We start from the raw sequence: 23,870 nt of genomic DNA on the forward strand, positions 1-23,870 counted from the left end.
AATGATCTTTTAAAATAAAGAAAGAACAAATTCTGGAATAAAGGACTGCTGAACTGATTGACCCACTATAAAGCAAAGCACTTGTGCGATTTACCAAAAATTCCTGAATTATTTTTTTCCTTTGGAAATATTCCAAGAATGTACTTTTCTTGCTTGGAGAAAATTACTTGCTTTGATTAATAAAATGTGAGCTCAGAAAACCAAAGTACAAGTCATCATATCTCCTCCCACTGCTACAGAAATTGGAGAAAAAAATATTAAGGTGAACCATCCATTAGCCTGCGTGTCTGAACAACAAGAAACAAAGTCTATCTGCTGAAGTGCTAGATGTATAAATATGTGGATTAGGTATGAGATAACAATGAGGGCCTTTGTTCCTATAGCATAACCTATCCTTTCTTATTTAGAAAAAAAATTAGTAACTATTTCATTATAAAAATGATCTCATTTGTCAAAGAAAATAATTACTCAATGACATGTTAAAGTATGGTGAGAAAGACTTAATCCAGGACAATTGCAATAGGTATAGAACCACTGTAACCAGGTCTTACAGTGGAGAGAGATTGCACTCAATTCCAAATAAAACATGTGCAAGTCGGAATTTATAGGCAAGGAACAGGGTGGTGGTCCATGAATTAAGATTGTTTAGGAGGGATCATTAAGGGTGAGGGGAATTCTGGTTTAACACACTTAATGGGATTCTTGCAAAAACCAGGCAGGAGTGATCAGACATCACCTGGAGGACAATGGAAGATGAGGTACCTGATCAAATTCAGATATGGAGGATGATCAGATATCTAGGATGGTAGGGGGGATTCTTGCCCAATTGAGTTAGCAAGGTTATTTGCTAACATTGGACTTTATAAGGAAGTGCAGATGGGCTAGAAGAAAATTTTAGAAGACTAACCAAGGTTTGGCAGAACAAAAAATCTTAGTTTTCTTTTTTATTGAAGGGAAGAAGAGACATTCTTTATAAGTGTATTTTCTCATTCTGTCACCTATTGTTTATTAAGGAACATTTGGATCATTTGTTAGGACATGGTAGTAAAGGATATTAACTAGATGATGAGAGCAACCAACTGTTAAATGAGCAGCATTTAATGTCTGTGACATGTATACTATGCTCATTACAATTGCACAATATTGTTTTTGATGCCTTCACCTTTCTTGTTCCTTGTTTAGAAAAAAAAAAAAAAGAAGAAAAAGAAAAACGAAAAATTTTTTTTTGAATTTATCACATGCTCAACCAATCTTGCATTTTTGTGCAATGTTAAATGAAAAAAGCAAATATAAAAGAGGTATCATTCTGATATTTTAAATTCTACTCTTAGCAAGATTGACATAACTGTTCCTATAATTATTATTGTATTACTTCTCTTAATCTTTTTTTAATACAAAACTGGAAAGATATTTATTCTGCCCTTTAAGTATTTTAATCTAAAGTAATAAGGAGGAAAGGGATGACATATCCCTGTAGCAGTCTCCAGTGGACTAGAGCTACAGCACACCATTTCTCTTATGGACCACTGCCACCCAGAAAAGCACTGAGGTAGCAGCATGAACTCGCAGCTTCTGTTTTGGAGGTGGTACAGTAGTATTTCAGAGGGTGGTAATATCTTTTATCAATGCCTCCCAAGTAGATTGTCCTTTTTTGTATACTCGTGACTCCCTATAGCTTTAAGGGAATTGAGAAAAAATGAGCCACAATTTATTTTTTAATGTGTAAGCATGTAATATGTTTGAATTTCATGAGTCAGGAAGCTAAAAGCACAGTTCAAATGTAAAAGGTTTTTAACAAATTACCATCCTTTAGTAGTTCTGTATTTAAGTCGGTGTAGAATTTCTGATGTTATTAAAATATTTCAAGCTAAGCAAAAATAATTATGACTTATTTCTAGGAAACTAAATAGGAGAATTATGTTATACTTCAAAAATATTGTATATGGTATATTATATCCTGACAGTCTTAAATTCCCATCATATTTCTCTTTTTCTCCTGTTTAAATCATCTAAAATCTCTCCTTGTGTAACTTGGAACCTAGATATTTTCAGTCTAAGTCTATAACCTTTTAACTTTGGAACATAAGTACCTGTACGTCTAATTAAGCACTTCTAAATACAATTTGATGGACCATGAGTTAGAACAAGGTAAAATGAATTGCATTTTAATCTTTAATGCATCCTTAAATGCAAATATATGTTTGTGATAATTTTGCATGAAACATTAAAATATGATCAGAATGGTAGTAAGGGCAGAGTCTATGCTACCTACTGTACAAATCTCAGTTTGGTATACAAGGATGATATATTCTTGCTAAGTCCTCCATTTTTTGTGTCAGTAATCAGATTAGGGGAAACAGCCTATCAATGACAAACAACCTATAGACTGATCAGTAACTGGTGGCATGGTACCCTGACTTAATGAGACAAAAGCTAAAGGTTTAAAAGAGAATGTCAGGATAAAATTAATGCTGTTTATTATAAGTTAAGGGAAAATCAGTCTTGCTCAAAGTACGCATATCTCTAACCAAGAGCATAATAACTGCTAGCATGACCATCAGAGAAATGACTTTTTATCTAAACTATTACTAACTCACCTTCACATATATTAATAAAGAAGCTATAGGAAGATCAAATCATCTCTGGGAAATAGTTTTTAGGGTGTCAAGATACCTCTAACTAACTCTTTTGTGGGCACACATGTGGCATGGGAATTACATCTGCCCTCTACCCTAGTTCATGTTTTTTGATAGTGATAAAATTGCTCAACCTGCCTTACCCTCACTTTATGAAATAGAGGAGTGCGCCTTCTCTGATAGTTGTCAAGTCACCAAACCACTGGGAAATTCTGAGTGGACCTTTCTTAATGGAGGCCAGATATTTAGGGCCAGTGGGTGTCAAGAGATTGAGCCATAATTGGATTTCTTTTATTAAGATGGTATTGGTAGAGGTCAAATTTAAATTTTCATCACCTAAGGAAAATGATGCCAAGTTTGTGTCTTACAGAGTGTCCAAAACTATCAAAAGAGGGCAATGACTTTGCTTCACAAATCACTGAAGCAAATGGATATTACTGTTTCCCACACTCTTGGTGGTTCAAAGCTCTAATTTTGAAAGGAAAGAACAATAAATAGTAGAAAGGCAAAGTGCAGACTCACTGCTACTCCAGTTTTTCAAAGTCAAATCTGAACCATCTGCATCAGAATCACACAGTAGTTCTGTTAGAAATGCCAACTACTAAAAATTTCTGAAGAAGGGGGAACAGAGATGTATGTATCTGAATGATACATATCTGTTATATATTATAAATTTTGAGTGAATTGTTCCATTTCCCCATGGTCATGTCCTACAATAATTAAAAAAATAATAATAATTTTTCTATAAAATCTAGTTTTCTTTTTACTTCTTAGGTCAAACTTAAGAATACCACCAAATCAGGCATTTACTTAAAGTTGAACAATATTCATTTTACTAGAGAAAAGTTTCCTAAAACTTTATGTACATTATGCTCCTCTTTTTTGCACATTTTCTTCTATTGCTTTATTTAATTATTGGTCTATAAGTTTTAGAGAAAAAATAGATACTCAAAAATACTTGTTTAATCAATAACAACAAAATATTGAAAATATTTCTCAAGTTGTTTTGATAGAGATAGAAAAGGTAAGTATCTCTGTATCATAGACTGAGGCTCCTGAGGAATCTGTGAAGGGAAACAGGAAATACACAAATAATATGTTTTGTGTTTGGTTTGAAAAAATCATGCAACATCATATCAAAGACAATTCAAATTGAAAGACAGAGAAGATTTCAGAATAGAATTTGTAAAATTTACTACACAGAAAAATGAGCAATAGGGTGTTTGGACAAGAAAAAGAGAACAAATGACAGCTGTGAGAAGCTGTGGTTTATGTGGAAAAGTGAGGGGACTACAAGGTATGGAAACAAAAAGGAGACAATCATGCATCCAAGTGCAGTCAGTTGCAAAAAAACAGAAAACTAAATTAAAGATCACCAAACTAAAAAGGTCATTTATTGTCTCTCACAGTAGTTTGCTCAGCAATGGTATAAGTATCAGGGAATGTCCAACAACTCAAAAAAAAAAAAAAAAAAAAAAAAGCAAGATCCAGAAGCTTTACATTTTATTTTCTGCCAGTATTAGTATATTAATTACTTCTCCAAAATTAGTTACAGCAATAGTCTCAAAATGGCTGCAAAAATTTCAGATGTCTCTCTAATTAAGATAAATTATTCTTTTTGCACAGAATTGAATCACATGTACAATTCCAAAATAATCTCTGGTAAAGAGAATGGAATTACCATGTTTGTAGTAAGATCAGTGAAGTCTCATTCCATTAAGAGTTATAGCTTTCACTAAAATATACAGCCATCAGATATCCATTATCTAAGCTAATTTCAAATTCTGAGTCCAGGGATTAGGTGACCTCAGGGTAAGCTAAAAACTCTAGTTCTTTAGTCACTAAGATGTAACAACCTCATAATAATACATTAAGATATATTTTACAGTGTAAATGGCAATTATTTAACAAGACTTTTCCTGTAATCAATTTAAGTATTTAGAGTAAGTCATTTTATACTACCTTGTCACAATTGAGAGTACCACTCACAGGTATAAGCAATGCTAAATGAGCAAAAACTTAGAGAAAATGTCAAATGTCTGGTTTTAATTGTCAATATCCCTTATGATGCATTTTCTGTACTTATATTTAATAAATGTTATTTTTAAAATAACTATTAGAAAAAGATTTGCAAAACATAAGCAGAGAATAAATCATTTAAAAATGATTCATTGATCATGTATAGTATACTAGTATGTGTGTGTGTGTGTGTGTGTGTGTGTGAGAGAGAGAGAGAGAGAGAGAAAGAGGAGAGAGAGAGAGCGAGAGAGAGCTCACAACCATAGATATAGAAAGTTAATCTCTCCACATCCCATTGCTTGAATCTAGGATGAGAGACCAGTGTTGGCTGTTTTCTTACTGAGTCTTCCTTCCTGAGTGACTATTGAGAATACATTTACATTGTTTTGAAGGTATAAACACCATTTACACTGTTTTGAAGGTATAAACACAAAGAATTTTTTCTTTTCTTCCTTCCCATTCTTCTTTTCTCTCCTATCCTCCTCCTCTTTTTGAAGCAACTTAATATGGATTCAAACTAAGTATTTCCTTTAACGAACACAAGCACAACTGCATAAAACAAAGATCAGTTCCAATGATGGAAGTAAAACAATCTGTTTTACTTTATTATTTTATCAATATTCACAATGACAATAAAATGCAAGAGTGATGTAGATCTTTGTAAGGAAAACACCAGTCTTGTAAATTATTCTCTTAAGGGGTGAGTACACTTACACTGAGGGCTACTTAAAAGAGGAGGCACTTCAAAGATTGTCCTTATGACCTGCATGTTACTAGGAAGAAATGAGTCTCTGACAGGTTAGGGAACTTAACTAATGTGCTAAATTATGAGGCTTGAAAAAATAACCTTTAAGTTATTAAGTTGCAATATCATATTGTAATTTAGTGTCAGAAAATTCTTAGAATATAAAATTTGCACAAATGTTAAACAGTGAAACTAAATAGCAATAACAAATTGCAATATTTGAACTCTGATGTTAAAACAATTGTCAAAAGATAACAGGGAGATATCCAGGTTCCTGGACTTTGACTCAGGACTATTCCAGAGCTGTGGATGAGTAATCTTAATAATATATGGTAAATTATGGCAAGAATACTGTTTTAGTCAACTTTTTCCCTGCTGTAACTAAATGATCCAGCCATCACAACTGTAGAGGAGGAAAAGTTTTTTGAGGGCTCACAGTTTCAGAGGTCTTAATCCACAGAAGGCCAGCTCCATTCTTCAGGGCTCCAGGTGAGGCAGAACATCATGGGGGAAGAGTGTAGCAGAGGGAAGCAGTTTGCATCATCAGGAAGCAGACAGAGTCTCCACTCAACAGATACAAATATATGCCCAAAGCCACACACCAATTCCCACCTCCTCCAGTCACACCCGACCACTTCGGTTATCACTCAGTTAATCCCTATCAGAGGATTAGTTAACCAATTGGGTTAAAACTCTCACAACCCAATCATTTCTTCTCTGAACCTTCTTGCACTGTCTCACAAGTGAGCTTTTGGGGGATACCTCACATCCAAACCATAACAAATACTATATTACTGGTTATCATCTCTGGTGAAATCTGTTGATCAAAATAAAATGTTTTGAGAAATAATAAGATTATTAATTATGAAACTTAAACTCACATTTCATTCTCAGGTAATAAACATACCATCTACCTTTCAAGAGGACTAGTCCACAATATCAAACTATTTCATCATGTATTCAACTGATCTAAACTTTGTGTACTTAATATTTGCAGACTTCCATTGACACCCTTGAAATTCCCCTCATGTTGAGTGGAAACGTAGTCTTAAGGAAGAGACTAAACTATGAAGATAAGACTTGCTACTTTGTCATCATCCAAGCTAATGTGAGTATTTAATTTCTTATCTTTTCCTACGAACTTATGGAATAAATAATACATCCAAAATGAATTAAGTGCTCTTAGAGTGCTTGGCATGGTATACTTCATTAAGAGGACCCTGCTGCCCTTGGTAGAATTTATATGTTACATTCTTCAACTTGGAGAAGGTAATGGAATGGAGTTGAAAGGGTTGCTTCCACTCACTATATTCTTTCCCCTCTGAATCACCCCCTAATGTATAACCTGCATTCCACTAATTTGCTTTTTAACCCAAACTGAAGTATTTCCCAAATTATTATTCACCAAACAACCATATCAATATCAACTTGGAGACATATTCAGTATGCAGATTCTGGATCCTACTCCTGAAGCTCTACTAAAAATCTCAGAGGATGGAGGTGTGACATGTATGTGTAGGTAAAAAGGTTTACACCTTTTTTTGATACACACAAAAATCACTATAATTTCAGATTTTAACTATGTAAACAGCTTTCCAGAAATAATGCCATCCTGACCTTCTCTCACTTCTCCCTTTCCATGTGTGGAATAAGTACTAATTTTAAAACCATTTTTTTTTAACTCTACTAGTTTCTTGGTCATTTTCTGAGGAGTGGAAGTAAAATGGGTGGATGGTTGTTCACGGTTCAAGGAACAAATATTTATAGATTGTTAGAATAATAAATACATGGGCAAATATGGTTACAAAAGATACTATTCCATGTACTGGCATGCAAAAAATTGAAGAAAACTCAGGTAAACAACTCAAAGAAGCAAAAGACCTTCAAGAAGAATAAAAAAGAAAAGACCCACTTCTAAAATTATTTAGACTAAGATAATTTGGTTGCTATTGTTTTTTTTAAATAAAGCAATGTAGCAGAATCAAGTTACTAGGATTGATTTTTAAAATTTCAGTCAGTAATATTTCATCTATCAATGGTGAGCAGAAGCAAGACAAATAACTCTGTGGTCCTAGGTAACAGACTTAGGGTCAAAAGACTCAGGGCAACTCTAATTATGCTGAATATTTTTTCTTTCTCTACTGCAAATACCTGATAAGGTAATGAAATAGTATTTAATATATGTATCTATGAATGAGTGTGTTAGGTGCTGCTAGCCATTTGTTAAACTACAAACTAATACTGCATCTTTAAATGCTGGAAATTTCTTCCAAGGATTATGTGACATTGCCTCAAAAATAAACCAGAAAATAAGCATATCTGTCCCATACTCATTTTAAAACCAGGTTTCAGATTTCACACAAATTTACCTTATTTGTTAGAGTCCAGATCTTTCCCAGTTCCATTTTCCACAACCAATTTTTACTTTCATGCATTGCTAAACATAGAACAGGTAAAAAAGAAGTTATAAATTAGTATTTTTCCCAAGTTTGATCGAGGAATAGTTAGCGATCAAACTATTTACAAGAAACACTTTCATTTGGGATGAAAGAATTAGTCTCACTAACCACTTAAAATTAGAGGTGTTTCTTTGCTTTAACATTATTATAGTTTAAGTATTTGTAATTGTATGAAACTATGATTTATATAGTATGTTATAACTATAAATTATAATTAGTATGTTATAACTGTAAATATCTGAGCCACTATAAAAATAGTAACTTTCTATTAAGTGTTACTAGGCATGAATCCTGTTTAAAAAATTAGTCCTTCCTTGTAACATATTGATGAAGATTTCAACCTATTCAGTAAAAAATTTATTCAAAATCAATGTGGCATCTTTGATATGTGAGACATCATGTTGTGGTATGCTTCTGAAAAGCTGTACATTGTATTGCCATCATGAGCTAGAATATTGAAAGTCTTTCATGAAGATGCTAAGCATTCAGTACAAGCTCCCTGTGAGGCAATGACAGAATGCTCTAGTTCTGTCAAATCCTACACTTCACAGAATTGTCCTATTGTCTTCTTGATTCTGTGTTGAAGCTATATGTATACTTTTAAACTCTCATATGTCACCTTTTTTCATACTGGATTATTCTTTGTATAACCTACAATTCTCATATTTATCTAAAGTAATAATTTTAAAATAGTGATTTATTTTTAAGGAAGGTATTTAAGGTTTTTATGTTACTAAATGTTTAGTGTTAGAAAATATATAAAGGATATAGGAAATAAGAGCACATTTTCAGAAAATCTACATTAAACAGTTATATTAGTCTGCTTCTTTTGCCATAACAAAATACCAGAGACTGGTTGTCTTATTCAACAGAAATTGATCCTCTCATCAGTTTGGAGTTCACAAATTCCAGATCAAAGACTGGTAGGGTTGTTTCTGGAGAGAGCTATCTTATTTCTGGCTGGTAGATGGACATCTTCTCTCAGTGTGCTCTCATTCCCCTTCCTGTGCTCCCATGGTACAGGATGGTAGAGCTCTTATTATGATACTACTCCTGCAGGGAGTAGAGCCCCATCCTTATGACAGTATTTAACCTTGAATTACCTACGTATAACTGCACTGGGGGTTAAGGTTACATCCTAAGAATTTTGAGGAAACATAATTTATTTCATACAACAGTTGAACTGTGAAAAGATTTTAAGGAGATTTTTGCTGGCCAATTACAGTCAGTTCCCTAAGTTAATAAACTATCTTATTTTAAAACATTTTTTTAACAAAGGAAAGAGAATGAGAAATAAAGAGGGAAAATGAGAAAGTAGACAAAAAGAAAATTTGCTTTTACCATGTATTACATTCATACATTACAATGAATAAAAATACAAACAATGAAATCATATCAGATGTTTATGCAAATAATATGTTTTATTTGCACCATTGACAATTTAGAATATTATTTATTTCATTTTACTATTTTTTGTTATACTTTCAACTGACCAGTTACTGATACTGCACAAATGAAGTGGCTTTTCAAAACATCTAATAAAGCGGGGTTATGTATGTAGCATAATGGATTGGGAAGAACAGATGAGATTCCAGGGGAACATACCGGAGAAAAAAATCATCGTGATAATATTAATTTATATAGGTAGGAATTGTCTTCCCTCTGTTATTCTTTATTATCATAAAAACCTGGGAAGAGGGGATAAATGACAACCTTGCTCCCAGAGATAAAGAAAGCTCAGAAAAGCAATTTTTTCTGTTGAATCTCAAACATCTTGTGTTTTAAACAATTATTTCATCAATCCTGTGGTTTGAATGCATATACACATTTTGAAAATGTAAACATTAATTTTGCCATGATTTGATCATAATCTATCTTATAACTGATCAAAATATAAAATACTAGAAACAGAAAGTTACTAATTTCCAATACAATTGCACTTATAAAATTCCACCAACAGAGATTTTTGCTTTCTCTGACTTTGCCGTCAATTACTATTCTAAAACTCTTCTCTATGAACCATGTTGAGAAAGATAACTGGAATGTAGTATTATCCAAAGTTAAGAAAGTAGGCTTATATTAATGTCTGTAAAGTATCACACAGGAAGACAATTTTTGAGCAACATAAAGTGAGTCTAATCAACTTTTATTGCAGGGAAATGGATGAAATTGGAGAATATCATGCTGAGATAAGCCAATCTCAAAAAAACAAAGGAAGAATGATCTTGCTGATAAGCAGATGAGACACATAATGGGGGGGGCAAGAATGGAGGAAGGAGGGACTGTATAGAGGGAAAAGAGGGGTGAGGGTGGTGGGGGAAGTGAAAAAATAACAGAATGAAACAAACAGCTTTACCTTACGTAAATGTATGATTACACGAATGGTATGCCTTTACTCCATGTACAAACAGAGAAACATGTATCCCATTTGTTTACAATAAAAATAAATTTTAAAAAATTAACTGAGGTAAATTAAAATAAATTAACCACTCGAAGTGAACAATTTGATGGCATTTGGTATATTCGCAATGTTATACAACAATTACCTCTATGTAGTTCCCAAATATTGCAAAGCTTGTAAAAAGTGAGAAGTCTAAGAAATTGTGGATGCCGAAAGGAACCTAAAGAGACATTATGAATAAATGTAAAAATTATCCTAGTTGGAATATTGGAACATAAACAATTAATAGAAACTAAGAAAATCACATGTCAGTTAATAACAATGTATTATCAAATAAAAATTACACTGCACAAACTTAAATGGGCAAGGAATACTCTCTTCTGGGCTATCTTGATAGGAAAGCACAACCAGAAGAAGAGTTGGGGAATAATTAGGAGCAGAAATGAGTTCATGGGTGTGGGTGTGTATACCCAGGAGAGAGAGGGTGGGGGAGAAGGTAGAGAACCACAGTTCATCAGTGTTTACTAATTGACCTTTTCAAAGGAAAATAAACTTTCTCTTATCTTTATGGCAGGAGATGAGTTTTGGAATGTGGACCAAGCCTCCCTCAAAGTTAGGTATCTACTGTCCCACAGAGACTGAGTAGGCAGGAGCCCCATCTTCCTTGACTATTCCATTTTAAAGGGATGACTCCCAGGTCATTGAAAAAGACAGGTCTGGTTGTAAAACTCACAAGAGGTTTCTAAAAGACTTTTTATCTCAAAAGAGCAAAGAAATTTACAATCATAAGGTATCTAAAGTAAATACACTGAGAAGAGGGAGGAAGGAACCCAAGGCTGTGTGGATTGGGTCAGGACCTGGGTGGGAGGGAGGTCAGGGGCGTAGAGACAAGGAGAGGCCCTCATGAAGTTTAGCCTGCCTGAAGGTAACTCCCAGGTTATTTTGGTCAGTATCAATATGTCTCTTTGTAACAAATGTACCGTATTAATGCAAAATGTTAAGAATAGGGAAAACTGGACTTGGGGTACATGGGAATTTTGTATACTATCTTATCAGTATTTTCCTAAATCTTTAACTGCTTCAAAATTTTTTTTAAGTATTTAAAAATAACCACACTTCACAGCTATATATCCTGATGGTTACATACTTCCTTCTTCCTTCTTATTCAACTTGGATTATGAAAAGTTTTCTTTCATTCCCAGATCAGCTTTCCCAATGAATTATAAAACTCAAAATGAGATTTCTTTTTATTCTCAAGGACTCAGTGAACTCATCACAATATTATGTTATTATCATTCTAATGCTGTGAAAAGGCCAGACCTATAAAAGTTTAACTACTATAGTATGCTTTTGAGAAAGTGGATTTGAAGATAAGTGAATTTCAGTTTACATCCCAGCTTCACCACTTCATACTGTTGGTTTAAACAAGTTACTTACCAATCATTTAAGCAAAAGGAAAAGGAAATGTAACAAGTCACCTTATTCCCAATATTTGTAACCTACCCAATTTTTGATTTTTTCCTCTCACAGGACTGTGCACAAAGTCTGAATGAATGGAGGACCACCACCACCATGCTCACAGTGGATATTCTAGATGGGGATGACTTAGGTCCCATGTTTCTTCCTTGTGTCCTCGTGCCAAACACTTGAGATTGCCGTCCACTCACCTATCAAGCTGCCATACCTGAGCTGAGAACTCTGGTAAACACATTCTCTTTTCCCCTCATTTACACCTCTTTAAATGCACTGGGATCCTATTAAAATATTTTTTCACACATATTGATTGATAATAGCAAAATTCCCTAGACAAGTATTGAAAAATATTTATATCTAAAACAATTTTCAGAGAGCATGGGTAAATTTTTGTCACAATGCATAATTACACCATTTACAAGGTAGATAGTATATCATGAAGTAACAATTCCTCTGACATTGATTGTTTTATTTTTTCTGTGAATAAATCACAGCAGAACTCAGTTGCCAACATATTCTGGGAAATTCCAAGAAGTAACTCCAGCATTTCCTTAAATTCACATTTAAATGTGAAGTCCTAAGTCAGAGGGCACACAGACCAACAGGATGCCCTTCTAGCTTAGAGTTCAGAAATGTTGTTGGAGATTATGCTTGGACAGTCCAAGTAAGAACGGAGAAATTCTGAATACAAGTATCCACCACTGAAAGATATATTTTAAGAAAGCAGCAAAGTGAACCATGAATGCATATTTTCTGTGCTCTATTCTGAATTTAAAAATGCTAATGGATCTATAAATTTCTGTCAGTTTGGAATTCAGACCGCAGATGATAAATGTACATATATAGGAAAAAAGAATTGTAACATGTACAGATACACTGCTGAGTCTAAAATAGCATTTCTGCACTAAAATTGGAATATGTGTGTATATATATTATATGTACATATATTCTCTATATATTCTTATTCTCTTTCAGAGAAGTCAAATTCCTGGCAATCAACTACTTAACTGTTTTTGTTATTTCACTGGGAAATATTCAGCTTCTGGGTTTACAAGATAATTCCCAGTGTGAGAATTTACTGGAAAATATTTGAATTTTTTTATCAACATATAAGAAAGCTGATGTTTTTGGTACCCTCTTTACATTTGAGATTTTGAAGAACAGAACAGAGAAACATACAATAAACAGCATAGCATTTTATTCAATCCTCACAAGTCCTTGTCTAATGTATCTGTAGACTTGACTCATAGATCTTAAATGCCTGAGAATCATTTTGTACCTACCAGCAGAAACTAGCACTGGTACAGTTGATTTGCCTAAAGATAAAAAGTCATCATAAATGTGAGACAAAATTTTCAGCTAAATGAAGTAATTTTGAAGACAAAAATGCTAATCAGAACTTGTCTGGACAAATGCATGCATATTACCTAAAGTTATACATCAGGATTTTATTTTGTTGAATCTTAGTAAGAAAAAAAAATTAACCTTTGTATGGATTAATGGAAATGGTAGAAATATATTTTAGTATTAATTTATGTTTCTGAATTAATTTATGTAGCTAGGGTACCAGTGAGACCCCAAGAAGGAGGATGTATTATAATCACAATAATTAAATTCAATGAATCAGTCCGATGACTGCTTAACAGTATTTAGTGCATTGAAGAAAGTAAAGGAAGATTGATGTTGCTGCATGAGGATTGGAGTATACTGAATTAATTTTATAAAGTGTCATTAAGCATTCTTTCCTCTCTATTCCAAATTACTGACAGAGCATTTATGTCATTCTTATGGGATTTGGGATAATAATATAAATGATAATAATGAAAAACTGTTATATAGGATATCAAGTTTGTCATGAACTGTGCCAAATTCTGCACAAATATTAACTGGTTGAATCTATTCAAGAATCTTTTGCAGAGTTGCCACCATCAAGTTCATCTTAAAGATGAGTTATTGAAAGTAGAGTTTATGTAACTTCCCATGATCATACAGCTAATTAGCAAATATATGCATAGACTATATATATATACTAAATATATATAAATATATGTACAATATCCATATAACATGGACATATGGACATATATATGTATATATGCATGCATATGTGCATATAGGTAATTTAAATCAGATTTAAGAAGAAAAATAAAGTTAATATATATTTGAATCCTGTCTGTAAACTAGAAAACAGCCTTATTCTGATTCTTGCAGCATGAATTTAGTGGGAGCTTCATTCCATAGGGTGAACACCAAGTGCCTTTGATTCACCCTCTCCATTGTTGCACTATAATATTCATATTGAGTATCAGTACCCAAAGAAAGGCTAGTCAATGACAAAAATTACTCAGTCTTCAGTTGAGAAAAACTAGTCAATGATAAAAATTATTCAGTCTTTAGTTGACAAATCCATTTGAAAATAGTAAAAATCGACTCTTCTAAAATAAGAATGATGATGGTGCCCAGTCAAGAAATACCTTATACCCTGAATACCTTGGAAAATAGTGTTTAAACGAGAAGCACAATGGATCCTGGACATGGAGAATTTTTGTGGACAAAAAAAGGAGGTTTTCAAGCCAAGATCCATAAACAGTTTCACAAGCAAGTATTCTGGTGAGCTTTTAAAACCATGTTGTTTTGAATTAAATGTTATGTTCAACTCCAGAATGATCAATCTTCATACTTCATCATCATTTTTAACAGACTGAGTCATTCCTTAACATCCTATAAAATAAAAATAATTTGATTTTTAAAAGAAAATTTCAGCTTTTACACATCTAAATAGTAGCAAAGATTTATGCATTAAAGAGTATCTTTTATTTCCATACAGGAAAAAATTTAGTAGTTTACTTGTTAAACTAAACACATATTGTGATTATCAATTGCAGCATAGCTATCCTCCAAACCTTAATGTGTCAAAATATAATCTTTAATTTTTTCATAAAGCTGCACATTTAGATAGGAGTTGAGGGAATATCTCATCTTTGCTCCACAGAGTTTCAGCTGGGACACACTAACTGAGTGCTAGGCACCATTTTCAGGATGCAGACAAGGATCTTGGAAACTTGATGACTTCTTAGATGGCTAAGGAGCTGATTCTGGCTATGGGCCCAGGTCTGGCATGAGCCTCTTAGAGGTTGTTTGGGTGGCTTGCTAACACAGTGAGATAGTGGGTGCAGAAAACAAGCTTCCCAAGACAAGTAAGTAGAACATTTTATGAACCAACATTAGAATTTTCAGTGTCACTTCTGCTGTAGTCAAACCTCTGCCCAGTTCAGGTAGAAACCATTCCACCTCCCTATGGAAGACGTGTCCAATCATGTAAAAATAAGTGCATATGGGAAAGAGAATTTTATTGTGACATCTCTGGAAAATGAAATCAGTTTTAGTATTGGCAATAGGTTGTCATGGACTCCTCAATCTTTGTTTTGAATCCATTCTGAATCAGTAAGGGTGCAAACTGAAGTTAGTTTTTGATTTTCACATTCAGATTGCTATATTCATATGTATCCTTCCATTCTTTTTATTTTCCTCTTTTCTATTTTCCTTTATGTATGCTGATAAAATTTTAGGATATTTCAGTAAGTACGATCTTGCTATTCAAAGTGAGAAAACTAACCATTTATGTCAGCTAAATAGGACATGTTGGCTCTAATTACATACTTGCTGATTCTTTCTCGAACTAATTCTTCAAATTTTGAAAGCTTTGACACTAGCTCATCTTCTATGTTGATGTGAAAATTTCCAATTACCTCAGTGGTATTCTTAATCCCACTATAATACATGCAGAGTTTATCAGCTCAGAAAAAAAGCTTTTAAAATAGTCTAGTTTAGTGTTTAATTCATGAACTAGGATATAATGAAAGCAAAAAATCTTTTTATATTGTAATTTTATAAACATGTTCAATGATAAACTTATTTTATACATATAGATTACATTGTTTTTCTACTACAGAAAACTGCCTTCAGTAAAAATTAAGGCCTTCAGAGACATTGAGGTTAATAATATACTGAAAATATAAATATAAATAAATATAAATCTGCTGTCCCAAAGGTACTAAAACAATGGGTAGTTCTCTTCTAGTTACTTATTGTTAATTTGATAAGTATCTACTGGATCCTGATATATGCCAAACTATACGCTAATTTAGTAGCCTGGGCAATAAGAATGAAATACAGTCTTGCCAAAAATATTGTGTAATTTATTCTGATTTCTGACTCTCTTAAATTTGTCCATTTGTCTATGAAACTTAGGTTTTATTAGGAAAAAATTATAAATAAATAAATAAGTTGCAGTATTTAGAGTACAGAATCCATGTCTCTATTTTCTGTTTTCTAAGGAAACACATAACAAGACTTATCAACTTCTTATACACTTCTTTGGAATTGAATGGTAGTATACATTTGCATGTTTGTTTGGTTGGCTGTTTTCTGTTTGCTTGTTTGTTTTTTTGCTATATAAGTTTCCCCTAAGTAGAAACACTATTGGAGCTGAGTATGGTGGTATATGCCTGCAATCCCAAATACTGAAGAGGCTGAGGCAGGAGGATCACAAGTTCAAAGCCAGCATCAGAAACTGATTGAGGTCCTAAGCAACTTAGTGAGGCCCTTTCTCCAAATTTAAAAAGTGGAGCATTGCTGGGAATATGACTCAGGTTTAACCATCCCTGGGTTCAACTCCCACTACCAAGAAATAAATAAATACACTATGATATTGACATATTTTTATTTACTGTTTCTGTGAATTATGGCACCATGGGTTTTTTAGCATTTAAGCAGTAGTTGCCCACCAGATATAGACATCTTTTTCCCTAAGTCTGTTTAAAGTCTTGAATTGGATCCCAGTAATCTGTAACCACAAATACCTCCACTACAGTCTTTGTCATGAAGAAGTCTAATTTTCATGTCACTGTCAAAGACGATTCTTCTGGTTTATTTATGGTGCTTTGTCCCTCCAGGGAAGCTTTCTCAGTTATCAGAAGACTGGTGGAAACTGTAGTGACCTAGAGCATTTATAAATTCTTCTTGGCTTATACTCTAATTAAATCTGTTACTATCTGGAAACTCCCCTTTCTTGATTTTTATGTTACTTGGTTTTTATGTTTCTTCTTCTCTCACTGGCCCAGAGTTTATCCTCTTAAATTTGGGGTGGCTTTTATTTTTATTTTTTTTAACTGAATCTTCCTGCTTGCTTTTTAAATTCTTATCCTTAAATTTGAGGGGTTTTCCAAGCTTCTTTCTTTTGCAGTTTTTTTTTCCCCTCACTACGGTTTTAACTAAGATTGAGTTGACCAAACCTACATTAATGAGTTGTATTTCCTCAAATAGGCATGATCTATTCATAGATTATAGGTATATCATCTGACTTGAAATCTCTCCTAAGTTCCACAATCCCATTTCTTACTTTTTCTGGACATTTTCCCCTATTTTTCACAGAGATTACTTTTTATTATTTCTACTTAATTCTAATGTACTCACTCACATGTTACTTACCTTTGGGTTAGTGTTGGTTTGAATGGAGAATTTAATGACCCCCATTTCAATCTCAATAAATGTTCAAAGACATTTTCAGCATTTTGTGTAAAATGTGATTCAGATACGTTTGGCACTTATCTATTTTCAGTGCCAAAATGCCCATTTAAAGACATGCTTTCACTGTTAGCCTCCAGTTTTCCTCCACTGACCACCCTCACAAAGCAAGTTAATTTTTATGAGATACTATTCTGGTCTAATCTTTTGCTGTTTAAAATAAAATAAAAAAAATTAAAAAAAACTTTGATATTTTCTATTTTACATCAAATAAATCCCAAAACTTCCAGCATCTCATTCAAAGTAACATTATTTCTGTCTTTTTCCAGTTTCATCTCTTCTAAATTGAATAACACATCTTATCTAGGCACATATAACTTTACATATGACTCTGGACTTCTGAGAATTACCTTTCCTTCTCTCTACAGTATTTGTTCTTCAGGGTTCATTTTGATTAACCCAAAATGATAGGTCCTCAAAATTAAGATTTTTTTATTGTCTTCACATATTCCTATTACAAATGTTGAACTCTTCAATGTATCAGTCATATACATGTTTCTCTTTTACTCAAGAATGAGTTTCCCTTTCACTGAGTTATTTGAGTTCCTAGTTTTCATTATACTCTAAATTGAAACCCCATCAACTTCACACAGTAGCTGTTCAGCAAATTTTAAAATGAATAAATTCAATTAAGTTGTAACAAATGCATATTGTAAGCCAAAACAGTGAACATAACTGTATTTACATATCACTCCTGCCCGCTCACTTGAAAAAGAGTGTATTTGTCATAAACAGGCACTTGCAAAGAGTATGTATACACTTACACATATAATTATTTTAAGAGTTTTTAACTAAGAATATGATGCAATCACTACCATGCCTGGTCATTGTCTAGTCAAGGATGATCTTCATTATGGTTCTAACCAGCAGCCTTATCTAGGAAGCATATTTCCCAGTTTCCATAGAAAGTCAGTTCATCATTGTTGTCCTGGCACATTGTTCATAATATCTGCTTCCCCTTTCAATAATGTTCCAAATGTTAAATTAAATTCTCAGTCTTTTAGTCAGTTATTTTCAAAATGTTTCCTGCAGAGCTCCTTTGGAGCCAGTGAATTAATAAATGAAGAAGGATACAATTGGCAGCTCCCCAAATACCCACAGCCCTCTTTTAATAAGAGGATTGTTTGCTAAAGTACATTGAAGGGACAAATGATAAATAATACATCTACAATCAACATGTGGCATGTCTGCAACTTTTTTGTCCCCAAAATTACATACACACATTAGCCAGAAAAAAATGATCAAACAAACTTCAGATTCCAGTTGGGGAAACAATAGCTAAACAGTTTCAGCAACAACAAAGGAGAACTAGAGTTCAGCAACTATTGTCTTGAGTGTCAGACTGCATTGTAATTCTGACAGTGGTGTTCATAAAATTATATGAGGAAAGAATCCTTTGTTCTTTTCATCATTTGTCAAAATATATTTGAACAATTCAACTATATGCTATCCACATTTTTAAATAATGTGAAGATATTTGCAATTTTCAGTTAAAGCATGATAAACAATGGATAGGAAAAATTCAGTTTTTTAAGATCATTTGAAGGAACAAAGTAACTACTCTCCTGAATAGCAAAATCAAAATCTTCTTGTGGAAGGGTAACTCAAAAGTATTATTTTACATGAACATTTGAACTGTGCTTCTCTATGAAACACACATAATGGCAAAAGATATTAAGTCAATTAAAATGTGATTGATGTTTTTAATTTTTATTAACTTTATATTCTAAAACTCTGATGATTTATCAAAGTATGTAAAATAATTTAGAAAGGCATTTTATATCAAAATATAGGATAATTTGTAAGAACTCAGTCTCATTTGGAATTTTGTGTGTCATTGGGAACATTGATCAAAGTTCTTAAATTTCATTTTGCATTTGTCATTGACAAAATGGGTCAATAATATCTAATTTATACAATTTTCATGAGTACTATACAAGGTTTTTGTAATGTAACTACTTCCTAGCGATTACTGAGAGTTCAAAAATTTTAGTTACTATTGTTGTTGTACTGCTACTTGAAAATCATCATCTTTCTAGGTGTTTACTCTGCAACTCAGGAAAAATAGTACCTAATTTAAAATTATTTTTGAGAATCTTGTGATATTGAATTGAAATTCCAGTTTCAAAACTGAGTTGTGTATGTGTGTGTTGATGCTGAAACAAGCTGAATTGCCCCACCCTGAGTTGGGAACAACTATTTCATTCTGAGAGTAGAAGCAAGGAGTTACCCTTCATTGCATGTCAAAGGGATGCTAAGAAACCCAAGAGTAAAAATGACCCCTGCCCAGGCCTGTCTAGCAAGTCTGGCTTATTCTCTGTGTGTGTACATTTTCTGTCTCCTGTCTCACTTCTCTGCCCCACTTCTTCCCTGACTCTTCTTTACAAGTTCTGCTTACCTTCAGGGATATCAAAGATGGAACAGTTGAAACAATAGGTTTCTTCTAGCTTCCTTCATAGCTAGCTTTGTGTATAACCTATTTTCTTACCAATTTGACTCTGAATACTTCTGGAGCAATGAGCATTATAGCCTAACCTCTTCCTCTGTGGACCAGTATTGGAGACACCCAATAATAATACTGCCTAATTTATTTTATTGTTCTATTCTTCATTAGTTTAGCATGATTTGGGGCTTTTAGAAGAATGCAATGCATTTATTTAGAAGAACAGTAGTATTCTTTTTTAAACAAAATGGGTACTGTCACTGCTTGTGCTGAATTAATTATGCACTATATTATCATTTGGGGGATAGGCAGCAACTGACAGAAAATGCCACAAGATAATATTGCAAGTCAAAAAATATATCAATGAATCACATTTTAAATGCTGTCCAGAAAACAATGTATTCTTTGCTCTTTTCAAAGAAGTACAAAATCAATGGATTCTGGTTTAGTTTTGCAAATTGTCCCACAGAGAGTGCCATACTGCAAAGGTGCCTCAGAGTTTCTCTGTTAGGTAAAAGTATGTATTAGTGAGGGTTTTCTAGAGGAACAGAATCAATGGGAAGTGTGATTATAAAAAGGGGATCTATTAGATTGGCTTATATGAGCAGAATCTGGATAGTCCTCAATGGCCATCTGCAGGCTAAAGAGCTAGAAGAACCAGTAGCTGCTCAGTCCAAGAGGCAGAAGCCCCAGAACAAGAGGGATCAATAGTGCTACCCTAGTATGAGACCAAGGCTTCTGGAAACTCCCTGGAGAATCACTGGCAGAGTCTGCTTTTGAAAGAGTGAAGAAGCTAGAGTCCCATGTCCTCAGACCATTGGAGCAGCAATCAAGAACCCATTCAAGAAGACTAGAGCTTACATCTGCATCTAGTTCCTTGTTCTTCCAACTTTTATTCCATTCTACTGGGTGGTGCTGCCTACACTTAGGGAGGGTATCCACTTCTGTTCATTATCCCACATTCCAATAATTCCTAGACACTCCCTCATTGACACACCCAGAAGCTTCTTAATCATTGGAATATCTTAATCCAATCAAGTTGACAATTCAAAGTAACCACTACAAGGTAGTACTCTCCATAACATTTGAAATTCTGCTATATTCCTCACCTATGAACATGGAAAGTTTTTCATGATTTACTTAAATTATGAGAGGAATGACTGCGAATTGTATATTATACAGAAACATTTTAAAAATTATACACCTTAAAATTGGAAACCTTCAATTCTTAAAGCCCAGTCTCCTGGACAACCATTATTAATCTGAGGCATATCTTTCCAAATATCTGGAGCCTGCCTGAGACAGTTACATTTTTATGAGAGGAGAGAGGACAACGGATTGAACTCAAGGACACTCAACCACTAAGTCACATCCCCAGCCTTAATCTGTCTTTTATTTAGAGACAGGGTCTCACTGAGTTGCTTTAATGCCTCGCTTTTGCTGAGGCTGGCTTTGAACTTGTGATTCTCCTGTCTCAACTTCCTGAGTCACTGGGATTAAAGGTATGCACCATCTCGAAATTAGAAATTAATTTTTTAAATTAATTAAAATTAATTAATTAAATTAAAATTAGAAATTAGATTTTTTAAAAAATTATTTGTTTAAATTTCAAACAAAACAAATGACTCTGGCCTACATAAAAGTGAGGTATTATAAATTCACTGTAGTTTCATAGAATTTATGATGAACAATTTCAAAGAGATTGGGAGTTTAAGATTGGGAAGCACAAGCCACAGCTATGTTCTTTTGGGGACTGTAGGAAGCTCATGTGATCTCTACATAACTATAGGAAGGGGATGTACTTTTTTGGTTTTGGATGGAAATATGAATTGAAGAAGACAGCATCTGATTGGCCTAGTTTGAATCACAAGCTTACTCTTTCACTAGAGGAGAGGGAGTCTGTGATAACTAACTTCATATGTTAACATTATTAAAAACAGAACACCAAGGTATTTGATCAAATACTTCTGAATGGTGCTGTGAACGTATTTTTAGATGAGGTTAACATTGAAATTAGTGGAAGTTGAGCATAGCTGATTGCACTTTGTAATGTGGGTGGACCCCATCCAATCAGGTGAAGACTTCAAGAAAAAAGACTGGCCTCCCACAAAAAAGAGGCCTTCTTCCAGGAGATCACCTGAGGACTTGAACTGTAACATCAGTTCTTCCCTAGGTCTCGAGGGTGCCAGCCCCCTACAGATTCTGGATTTGCTAGACCCCACAATCACAAGAATCAATTTCTTAATATAAATTCTCCCACTGTCCTTCTGGAAAAAGGTAGTTTTCTTAAAAAAAAAAAAAAAACTGGATGATGAGCAACTGAAAACTCTAACATTTAAGGCAAATATGTATCAAACATCACAAATTCTTTAGTTCTACTATAGCTGTCAGGTCTGCCTGAAACAGAGTCAGAATGGTGTTGCACCATAGACATCAGATCATGTCACTTCCCAGTCCAACATTATGGTCATGTCTTATTGAATGATCATATTTAAGTATCTATCTTTACCAGAATCACTAAGATCTGACACAGGTATGTATCACTACCCGCATCCCTTTCCCCTCTCCTACCTGTTCCCTCATCTTCTTTCTGTCCTTTAAAATGCAACACTGTTTCAACTGAAAGTGTAAGTCATTGCATGTCCTTATTCTGGAATATTCCCTTTTGTTATTTTCATCTTCCTAACTCCTTCAAGTGCTTATGTGTTGCTGGCTCTTTGCGGTACCAAATCCGCAGATATTTGTCACTGCCTGCAGCAACAATTTGCGCCGGTCTTTATCAGAGGTGGACTGGAAACTGAGCTACTTCTATTCCTGGGCTGCTTCCTTGCTTGCTTGTTTATAGAGGATAGAGGAAATGAGGTTTACTTGCTTTGAGAGGAGAGAGAGAGAGAGAGACTTTGCTTATCAGAGAGAAAGAGAGACTTTGCTTAAGAGAGAGAGACTACACTTTCAAAGATCCATATCTTCTTAGTTCTGCTTCTTCTTCTTAAAGGTGTGTCCTGCATCCTGTGAACTAAGGGTGCGTCTGTCTGAGGTGCTTTAGTGATGTGTCCCATGTACTGCGATCTGCCTATCTGTGATCTGCAACCTAAAGATGTGTTCTCAGCTCTGCGATCTGCCTTCCGCCTCTGCCCCTACTTGCTGCTTCTATCTGCTTACCGCTTCTTCTTCTTCCTTTCTGCTAATGGCTTCTCTGCTTCTTTCTGCTAGCTGCTGCCTTTCTTCTTCCTTTCTACTGCCTGCTTATATTCCCTCCAGGAGGCGGAGGGCAGGGCCACGCCAGCTGAGATCAGGGAGGAACCAGCTGTCCAATCACGAGCAGGCACGAGCATGAGCTCTCGGGAACACCTGTGCATGCGTACCACCAATGTGATCAAAACAGCTTCTGGCTGGCTGCCAGGTGCCATCTTGGTGAGTCCGCATGGCATAGCCCCCAACAATTCCCCCTTCCTTATATGAAAGGAAAAGGAAGCTGGCAGGGATCGTGCCTGTCTTAGGTCCAGGGAATCAGCATCCTGTCCTTACCCGTCATCAAAGGATACCAAAGCAGGGTTGGCCCTTCCGTCTTAGGTTGGTACAGTGCCATTCCGTGGTTACCTGTCTTTGACTACCGATCCAGCATACCAAGCAATATACTGGGAAATTGTCCTGCTTCAACGGTGGCCATGGCCTGTTCTATGATCACACCATGAGCCTGTTGACTGGCCCTGAGGCGTTTGTAGATGTAGAATAGAATTAACACAAGCATACCCAAGCTTATTAGTGTGAAACCTAAGAATCCCCAAAATTTAGTACCAAATTGTACTAGCCCATTTAATGCTCCTGTGATAAGTGTTCCCGGCTTGACTTCCACCCTAGTGGCATCTATGGTGTGGACTTGTTGTCGAAGTCTTGCTACTAGCTCATCAAATCTATCTATCCATTGTTGTGCAATCTGTGAAGATAACTGTCTAAAGAGGTTCCCACTAGAAGTCACAAAAAGAAAATGAAGAGCTAGGCACACAGGAGTATATGAAAAAATAATTGTGTCACCCTCTCTACATATTTCAGCACCAACTCCATTAACTCTTTGATCAGTGCATTTTTCTTTACTTATAGACCCGCC

At 34.4% G+C, this 23,870-nt stretch overlaps 1 pseudogene; it reads left to right on the plus strand.

Annotated features, from left to right (window-relative positions):
- Positions 1-23,870, plus strand: part of LOC124985707 (protocadherin-15-like) — a 118,564-nt pseudogene that overhangs the window by 18,745 nt on the left and 75,949 nt on the right.

Source organism: Sciurus carolinensis, chromosome 5 (genome assembly GCF_902686445.1).
Source record: "Sciurus carolinensis chromosome 5, mSciCar1.2, whole genome shotgun sequence".
In the NCBI taxonomy this organism is placed as follows: domain Eukaryota; kingdom Metazoa; phylum Chordata; class Mammalia; order Rodentia; family Sciuridae; genus Sciurus; species Sciurus carolinensis.